This window comes from Anomaloglossus baeobatrachus, chromosome 11 (assembly GCF_048569485.1).
Source record: "Anomaloglossus baeobatrachus isolate aAnoBae1 chromosome 11, aAnoBae1.hap1, whole genome shotgun sequence".
Taxonomy (NCBI): Eukaryota; Metazoa; Chordata; class Amphibia; order Anura; family Aromobatidae; genus Anomaloglossus; species Anomaloglossus baeobatrachus.
Window position 1 is genome coordinate 52,814,445 of NC_134363.1, and position 8,572 is coordinate 52,823,016.

Sequence of the window (8,572 nt, forward strand, 5' to 3'; positions counted from 1 at the left end):
GAGGACGTGCTGATGATAACTAAGGGGGAATGTGGCGCCCCTGACCCGGTCAGGCACCACAGAGTATTGCACCCATGCGGGGACAATGCTTCCAGGTAATTTCCAAAGGCCAGGATGAGGTGCACACACAAACACATAGTGACCAGGTCTCCCACATCACTAGAGGGGACCCTTGGGTAGCCAGTAGGGGTTAACTTTCAATTCCCAGCTAGGGGGTGTGTTCAGAGGCTGGTTGCTAGGAAGCAGGGCAGAGAGGAAGTGAAGGGAGTCGGGAGCTGGAGGTTGAAGTGTGTGGAAGGGAGCAGAGGGGCTCTCGTGTAAGACAGGTCCTGAGGAGTGCAGTAGCTGAAAGCGGGGGAGAAAGGGCACCGTGGGTCGGCCTGAAAGACATCCAGAGAGAGGGGTGGCTGAGTACGGAGATCCTGGTATCCGAGCACGCAAGGGGAAACAGATCCCCAGTGCAGGCAGCAAATCATCCAGAGCTGCTTAACCTACAGGTGGGGGGTACTTTATGCCCTCACCACTACTACACAGAGCTCGAGCCAAGCAGCAATCACCAGGCCCATAAGGGGACAGGGCCAGAAGCCATCCCACCAAGGCCACGCTGCCGGCAGACGGGCCAGAGAGAGGGGAGCAGGGTAGTAACAGCTTCCCTGGAGGAGTCCTACCACGCTTCAAGCAAGGGATCCTCCCAAACAAAAAGAGTGCAAGGAGGGCGAGCGGACAGCTACCCTCAGAACGGCCTCCTGGAATTCCTGGTTCCACCTGGTTATCACAGTGTCGCCCGGGCATCTCACCGTGACCTCTAAACAGTGAGTAAACACGTTAAAAGACTTCTTGGACTGTGTTTGAGTCATTCTGCGACCTGTGGTCTCACCCACATACACAGGGACCTGGGGCTTGCCTTACTCTCAGGAGGCTACTACAACCTACTGCACCCACCATCAGCCCCAGGCATCCCTTAACCTGCAGTGGCGGTCCTCACTGACCGCAATTCTGAGTGGCGTCACGACGTATCCCAAACCGAAGGTTCCCTACCTGTGACCAGACCGTCCCATCCCGTGGAGTCCCTAAGGGTAATACACTGCTGCACCGCACCTGTAGGGCTCCACATATACATCACAATAGAGGCTGGGGACATACACATTACTGGGGGCATACATATTACTGAGGAAAGGGGTATACAGCAAAGTGGGGTATACAGCTCTAGAGAGGGGCAGTGGCTCTGGGGTGGGGGGACAGAAAGCTCTGAGGTGGGGGTTACATGCAGCTCTGTGGGTATACAGCTTTGGGGTGGGGGGACATACAGCTCTGGGGGGTGTGCAGCACTGGGGTGGGGGGACATACAACTCTGGGGTTCTAGTAGTATGTAGCCCCCATATTCCTCCATATAGTGTTGTGAAACCCCCATAGTCCTCCATATAATATTATGTAACCCCCATGTAGCATTATGCAGCCTCCATATTGCACTATGCAGCCCCGATATGGCACTATGCAGCCTCCTTATGGAACTATGCAGCCCCCATATGGCACTATACAGCCCCCATATGGCACTGTGTAGCTCCCATATGGCACTATACAACCCCCATATAACATTAAGCAGTCCACATATAGCACAATGCAGAACCATAAACCATTAGGCACCCTCATGTAGTACACAGCCCCCATATAACACAATGCAGACCTAGATACATTAGGCACCCTCATGTAGTGCAAAGCCCCTATATAGCATAGTGCAGACCCATATAGAATTAGGCACCTTCATGTAGTATACAGCCCCATATAGCATTAGGCACCCTCATGTAGTGCATAGCCCATATATTGCACAGTATAGATCCAGATCGCATTAGGCACCCTCATGTAGTATATAGCCCCATATAGCACAGTACAGACCCAGATAGCATTAAGCACCTTGATGTAATATACAGCCATATATAGCACAGTACAGACCCAGATAGCATTAAGCACCTTGATGTAGTATACAGCCCCATATAGCACAGTACAGACCCAGGTAGTATTAGGCACCTTCAGGTAGTATACAGCCCTATATAGCACAGTACAAACCTAGATAGTAATTGGCACCCTCATGTAGTATACAGCCCCATATAGCAGGGTGCATACCCAGATAGCATTAGGCATCTTCATGTAGTATCTAGCCATATATAGTACAGGGCAGACCTAGATAGCATTAGGCACCTTCATGTAGTATACAGCCCGTATATAGCACAGTGCAGAGCCAGATAGCATTAGGCACCCTCATGTAGTATACAGCCCCATATAGCACAGTGCAGAGCCAGATAGTATTAGGCACCCTCATGTAGTATACAGCCCCATATAGCACAGTACAGACCTAGATAGTATTAGGCACCCTCATGTAGTATACAGCCCCATATAGCACAGTACAGACCCAGATAGTATTAGGCACCTTCATGTAGTATACAGCCTCATATTTGACCGGGTTTGCCGGGTGCTGACGCCGGCTCTCCCTCAAAATTAGGCAGTTACAGGACAATAGGGAAAATCTAGGGAAATTTTAGTGCACAGGGACACTAAAGCGGGCTTTACACGCTGCGACATCGCTAGCAATTGCTAGTGATGTCGAGCGTGATAGCACCCGCCCCCGTCGTACATGCGATATGTGGTGATTGCTGCCGTAGGGAACATTATCGCTACGGCAGCTTCACAGGCACATACCTGGTCGGCGACGTCGCTGTGACGGCTGAACAATCCCTCCTTCAAGGGGGAGGTGCATTTGGCGTCATAGCGATGTCACCGCGACGTCACTAATCGGCCGGCCAATAGAAGCGGAGGGGCGGAGATGAGCGGGACATAACATCCCGCCCACCTTCTTCCTTCCTCATTGCTGGCGGGACACAGGTAAGGAGATGTTTGTCGTTCCTGCGGCTTGTGGTGCTGCAGGAACGACAAACAACATCGTACTGGCAGCGGCAGCGATATTATGAAAAGGAGCGACGTGTCACCGATCAACGATTTTTGAGTTTTTTGCGATCTGCGATCGTCGCTCCTAGGGTTTACACGCTGTGATGTCGCTACCGGCGCCGGATGTGCGTCACTAATGACGTGATCCCGACGATATATCGTTACTGATGTCGCAACGTGTAAAGCCCGCCTAAGAGTGGGTGGCAAGGTTGGAATTGTTAAAATATGTCTTGTACGCAAAATATAAATAAAAATAATTGAAATCAACAAAATCTGTGAATAGTTTAAAAGAAAGAAAAAAATAATGACAGTGAACAAAAGGTCCATAGTGCTGGAGAAGAAGACCCCGGGGCTAAAGCGGGCTTTACACACAGCGACATCGCTAGCGATATCGCTGACGATCGTACCCACCCCCGTCGTTTGTGCGTCACGGGCAAATCGCTGCCCGTGGCACACAATATCGTTAGGCCCCGTCACACGGACTTACCTTCCCTGTGACGTCGCTGTGGCCGGTGAACCGCCTCCTTTCTAACGGGGCGGTTTGTGCGGCGTCACAGCGACGTCACACGGCAGGCGGCCAATAGAAGCCGAGGGGCGGAGAGCAGCTGAAGGAAAGTCACGCCCACCTCGTTGCTGGAGGATGCAGGTAAGCTGTAGTTCGTCATTCCCGGGTTGTCACACGTAGCGATGTGTGCTGCCTCAGGAACGACGAACAACCTGCGTGCAAAAGCAGCAACGATAATCGGGATTAGAACGACCGGACAACGATCAACGATAAGGTGAGTAATTTTGGTCATTCGTACGTGTCACACGCAACGACATCGCTAACGAGGCCGGATGTGCGTCACGAATTCCGTGACCCCAACGACATCTCGTTAGCGATGTCGCTGCGTGTAAAACCCGCTTATACCCACATTCACCCAATGGACGTCCAATGAAATAAAGACAAGAACAAAGATGTAGAGGGGTAAAAAGGTTTTTATTTATAGATAAAATCACTTATTGTATTATGTGTAAGTGTCATTTATACAACGATCACATTAATAATCCTCTTTATGGGCACTATTTTTTTTTTTACTAATTCAGGTTTTTGTGTCAACTAAAACATGTTGAATCTAAAATATTATATTTAACAAAAATTCTATTTTTTTTAATTATTGTTTTGCTATAAATATAAGAACCTTTTTTTAATTCTATTTTCCTAAACCTACTTATTGGCTGTTGATCCAGAGGAAGGCGAAAACCCCCTGTGAGGAATCGGCCAATTATCCCCATATCAGGGGGGAAAATTCCTTCCCGACCCCAAATATGGCGATCAGAATAAATCCCAGGATCAAGGGCTCATAGTTAATGTGTGATACAGAAGTGTAATTTTTAAAAAAAATATTTAATTATTTTCTATTTTTGGAGTAGTTTATATTTATATTTTTTTCATAGTTTTACACAATTTTATTAATATAGATGTGTATATATATATATATATATATATATATATATATTTGCTATAAATACAAGAATCTACTTTTTTTTTCTATTTTCTTAAACCTACTTATTGGCTGTTGATCCAAAGGAAGGCGAAAACCCCCTGTGAGGAATCGGCCAATTATCCTTATATCAGGGGGAAAATTCCTTCCCGACCCCAAATATGGCGATCACAATAAATCCCAGGATCAAGGGCTCGTAGTTAATGTGTGATACAGAAGTGTAATTTTTTTTAAAAAATATTTAATTATTTTCTATTTTTGAAACAATTTCTGTTTATATTTGTGTTCATTTTTTATACTAAAAATATTTTACGTAAATTATATTATTTTCATATTTTTAAACAATTTTATTAATATAGATGTATGTATATAATTTTTTGCTATAAATACGAGAATCTGTTTTTTTATTTTATTTTCCTAAACCTGCTTATTAGCCGCGTTGATCCCGAGGAAGGCGAAAACCCCCTGTGAGGAATCGGCCAATTATCCTTATATCAGGGGGAAAATTCCTTCCTGACCCCAAATATGGCGATCAGAATAAATCCTAGGATCAAGGGCTCATAGTTGATGTGGGATATATAAGTGCAATTTTTTAAAAAATATTTAATTATTTTCTATTTTTGGAGAAATTTATGTTTATATTTGTGTCAATTTTTATACTAAAATATTTTACGTAAATTATATTTTTTTTCATATTTTTACACAATTTTATTAATATAGATTATGTTGTTTTTTTTTTTTCTATAAATACGAGAATCTACTTTTTTATTCTATTTTCCTAAATCTACTTATTGGCTGTTGATCCAAAGGAAGGCGAAAACCCCCTGTGAGGAATCGGCCAATTATCCTCATATCAGGGGGGAAAATTCCTTCCTGACCCCAAATATGGCGATCAGAATAAATCCCAGGATCAAGGGCTCCTAACTTGATTGTCATGTGAGATATTATTTTTTTTTTAATATACAATTTATTGTTATATATATGGACTAAAAAATGTTGGTGTGTGTAAAATTAACAATTTTTGTAAACTTTTTTTTGGACACTAGTTATGTATAAATATACTTATTGATCTATTATACTAAACCTATTTAAGGCCGTGTAGATCCAGAGGAAGGCGAAAACCCCCTGTGAGGAATGGGCCAATTGTCCTCATATTAGGGGGAAAAATTCCTTCCCGACCCCAAATATGGCGATCAGATTAAATCCCAGGATCAAAGCCAAAATCTCCCTCTATGATCTATGTGTCTGTGTGGGTGTCTATACCTATTGTGTAGTGTGTCTGGGTGTCTATACCTATTGTGTAGTGTGTGTGGGTGCCTATACCTATCGTGTTGTGTGGGGGGGTCTATACTGATCGTGTGGTGTGGATGTGGATGTGGTGGGTGACATACTTACCCGGCCTGTGCGAGTTCAGGACTTACAGACATCAAGCACAGGCCGCTCCTGGGGGGCAGAGTCTCTTCAGGCTGGATGATGTCCGGTGCCAGCCCAGGATTGGAGGATGCACAGTGAAGAGCGTGGTGCAGGGCCACGATGGCAGAGGTCGGGCATGAAGATGTTATGGAGAGAGATGGTGTTCTATGGCAGCCGAGGTGACACACAGCAGCAGAGACTTGAGGTACGGGTCAGGAGGCAGAAGTTCTGGGCAGTTGGCACGGGCTCATCCTGCAAGACAAGAAGATTATTCAGAAACTTGTATCTCCAGCTCTTCTGTTATCTTGGAGGAATGATCTTTATAATGAAGCACTCCCCTATGTAACATCAGATACGATGTATGGATATAATGACTGGTGTTCTGCGTGTACAGCGGTCAGGGCCGGCGTCCGCACCCGACACACATGTGCAAATGCCAAGGCCATGGACTGCCGGGGGGGCCTACTCGCCGTCGGCAGTGGCGGTCATGTATCCCTCAGCCCCCAAATCGATTTCAGGGGAGACCGCAGTGCTCGGGCGGCAGCCGCACGTTCCTGCACGCAGCGTGTCACTGCTCAGCGTTGTGTGCAGGGACAGTGAAGTTCATCTGTGGGCGGCGCTAGAGCGCTGTGTTCTTACCTACCATCCACAGATGAAGAGAAGGTACCTGGAAGGAGCCTATACATTCTAGCATCTTCCATGAAAAAAGGAGCCGCAGCACCAACATCCCGCCGAGCTGTATGTCCCCCCAAAACTGTCCCGTGACCCACCACAGTGCTGTATACCCTCCAGACCTGTGTGTCCCCTGACCCTAGTGCTGTATACCCCCAGAACTGTCTGCCCCCCAACAACAATGCTGTATATCCCCCAGAACTGTCTGTCTCCTGACCCCAGTGCTTTATACCCCCAGAACTGTCTGCCTCACATCATAGTACTGCATAGCCCCAAAACTGTCTACCCACCACAGTGCTGTATACACCCCAGAATTGTCTGTCCCCTGACTCCAGTTCTGTTTCCCCAAAAACTGTCTGCCCCACCACAGTGCTTTATACACCCCTCTAGAGCAATATGTCCCCCCACCCCAGTGCTGTATATAACCCTCAGAGCTGTTTGTCCTCCCACTCCAGTGCTCTATACCCCCCTCTAGAGCTATATTTCCCCCACCCCAGTGCTGTATACCCCCCTCTAGCGCAATATGTCCCCCCACCCGAGTTCTGTATACCCCAGAGCTGTAGTTCCCCCCCATCCCAGTGTGGTATACCCCCAGAGCTCTATGTCCCCCACCACAAGGCTCTATACCCCCAGAGCGTTATGTCCCCCCAGCCAAGTGCTCTATACTCCCCCATAGCTATTTGTCCCCTCACCCCAGTGCTGTATACCACCCCAGAGCTGTTTGTCCCCTCCACCCCATTGCTGTATACCAGCCCAGTGCTGTATACCACCCCAGAGCTGAATGTCCTCCTCTAGAGCTTTATATCTCCCTATTGCTGTATACCCCAGCATCTCCTGTAATGTATATACAGAAGTGTCAGTGTGCACTATGTGTGGCCATGTCTGTTAGTCATGGCCACCAATAAGCGCGGCATAGCCACATGCCCGGGAGGAGCTGGATGGGCGACAAGCGGGGGGAGGGGAGTGCGGCTGCTGCCGGTTTCCCCATATTATTATCTCTAATGTGTCAGTGTGTGCATGTATGATGTGTATATATGTATGTCACTGTACATGACTGTGTATAGATTTATGTCTGTTTATATGTATTTTTGTGAATTTCTCTTTAAACATGTATATGTACGTATGCCTGTATGTGTATGTATCTATGTATGTGTGTGTCTGTGTGTGCATAGGGCCCACTGAGACTATTTCACCCGGGGCCCACTAAAACCTGGATCCGGCCCTGACAGCGGTCACTCACCAGATGGTCGTGGATTCTCTCACAGCCCAGATCTTTTCATCCACCTAAGAATAACAGAGTCATAGTTTAGTCAGAGGCAAAGACAGTGAGAGAAGACAAGGACAATGGAAATGACCACAAGACGAGGACATCTGATGGGTGTTATCCCCAGACAAGGAGGTTCTTACCGGGCCCAACTTGGTGATATGTAATTAAATCCGGCCACGGGGTCTAGGGCTGCCTTTACTTCCGGCCACTGCATAAGAATGTTCTCCAGAACTGGCCTGAATGGTGTAAATGGCGGCCGTGCTCTCCTTTTCTCCAGATCCTCCCAGCCGATGGTGGTAAAGAATGGATGCGCTCTGATGTTCCCGCACACACCCAATCGCTCCTGAGGGTCTTTCTGCAGCAGTTGCTGGATAAGGTGTTTCAGGTCAGCATCAAGCCAAGATGGAATTTCACGCTCTTCTTTGCCAACGGAGCCGATGTTAAATGGGGAGTGTCCTGTTGCCATCATGGACACCACAATCCCCAGGCTCCACCAGTCAACTGCTGTGCCGTATGATGTTTTGGCAAGCACCTCAGGAGCCATGTAACCGAAAGTGCCCGTCACTCCACAGATGGTATTGGAGGCGGTGACACCATCTCGGGCAAGTCCCAGGTCAATAATTCGGATGTGGCCTTCTGCATCCAACATGATGTTTTCCGGCTTTAGATCTCTGCAATTAAAGAGTAAAACAGAATGAGAAATCTTCCCATTGATACTAGAGATGAGGAATGGGTCAGCGCAGGACTGGACGGAGAAGATAAGAATATAGAGGGGACGGACAGAAGGAGGAGAGTT

At 47.2% G+C, this 8,572-nt stretch overlaps 1 long non-coding RNA gene across 1 annotated transcript; it reads right to left on the reverse strand.

Annotated features, from left to right (window-relative positions):
• Nucleotides 1-5,186: 5,186 nt before the first annotated feature.
• Nucleotides 5,187-8,096, reverse strand: LOC142256567 (uncharacterized). The gene is made up of 3 exons (XR_012727538.1): nt 7,917-8,096; nt 7,750-7,793; nt 5,187-6,089 (listed from the first exon to the last, which is right to left on the reverse strand). It is a non-coding gene; the product is annotated as an uncharacterized LOC142256567 (long non-coding RNA).
• Between the last annotated feature and the right edge of the window lie 476 nt (nt 8,097-8,572).